This window comes from Penaeus monodon, chromosome 20 (assembly GCF_015228065.2).
Source record: "Penaeus monodon isolate SGIC_2016 chromosome 20, NSTDA_Pmon_1, whole genome shotgun sequence".
In the NCBI taxonomy this organism is placed as follows: domain Eukaryota; kingdom Metazoa; phylum Arthropoda; class Malacostraca; order Decapoda; family Penaeidae; genus Penaeus; species Penaeus monodon.
The window spans coordinates 20,359,352-20,359,596 of NC_051405.1; the positions used below are offsets into that span (position 1 = coordinate 20,359,352).

General features: G+C 29.0%; 1 protein-coding gene across 1 annotated transcript in view; it reads left to right on the forward strand.

The window, feature by feature from the left end:
- LOC119585690 (probable G-protein coupled receptor Mth-like 1) overlaps positions 1–245 on the forward strand; it is a gene marked incomplete at its 3' end in the record, with an annotated part of 98,315 nt that overhangs the window by 43,601 nt on the left and 54,469 nt on the right.

Genomic DNA, 245 nt, shown 5'->3' on the forward strand with positions numbered 1-245 from the left:
GCCTATTTTTTCCCCCTATTTCTACTTGTATCTTTATTAACCGATGTTTCATTTTCTTCTCTTCGCTTTGTCTTTATTATCCTACTGATTATCATGACTTTTTTGTCAAAATAATCTGTTAAATTCATTTAAATAGTTTTTTTTTTGTCTGCTTTTTATTTCCATTTTGATCTGTTCTTTCTTGTATGACAAAGAAATTTCACGGTTCACTGATTTCACAAAATCTTGTTTCCATGTACACTTCC